At 35.2% G+C, this 585-nt stretch overlaps 1 long non-coding RNA gene across 1 annotated transcript; it reads left to right on the top strand.

The window, feature by feature from the left end:
• Nucleotides 1-40: 40 nt before the first annotated feature.
• Nucleotides 41-576, top strand: LOC113473508. The gene is made up of 2 exons (XR_003395464.1): nucleotides 41-312; nucleotides 494-576. It is a non-coding gene; the product is annotated as an uncharacterized LOC113473508 (long non-coding RNA).
• Nucleotides 577-585: the final 9 nt, after the last annotated feature.

The following is a 585-nucleotide window of genomic DNA, read 5'->3' as shown; positions in this document are numbered from 1 at the left end:
GTAAATAAGTATAAGTATAAGTAGTGCTATAAGTATAAGTAATGTCATCATAGGTCTAGTAGTGAGCTATGTATTGTATAATTGCTATTTGGTATCCTATCCCCTCCACACACAACATCCCAAGTTCCTAGACATTGCCTCGCGAATTTTATTGAGGTAAATAAGTATAAGTATAAGTAGTGCTATAAGTATAAGTAATGTCATCATAGGTCTAGTAGTGAGCTATGTATTGTACAGTTGCTATTTGGTATCCTATCCCCTCCACACACAACATCCCAAGTTCCTAGACATTGCCTCGCGAATATTATTGAGGTAAATAAGTATAAGTAGTGCTATAAGTATAAGTAATGTCATCATAGGTCTAGTAGTGAGCTATGTGTTGTATATTTGCTATTTGGCAAATATTTGTGACAGGCATTTATACTTAACACAATTAAAATTCCTTACTTTTTTTGAACTTGGGTTTTTATTTTGTTTTTTCTTCTTCTTTCAGAGACAAGGACTCGATCAAACGTCTCGTCCTCATTCGATCCAGTCTTGCTCTCGCCTATTACAACTCACTTCCTCACTCACTCACTGAACACA

The sequence above is a fragment of the Diaphorina citri genome, unplaced genomic scaffold (genome assembly GCF_000475195.1).
Source record: "Diaphorina citri unplaced genomic scaffold, Diaci psyllid genome assembly version 1.1 scaffold37696, whole genome shotgun sequence".
NCBI classification, from domain to species: domain Eukaryota; kingdom Metazoa; phylum Arthropoda; class Insecta; order Hemiptera; family Psyllidae; genus Diaphorina; species Diaphorina citri.
This window is presented reverse-complemented; position numbering and strand designations above follow the sequence as displayed.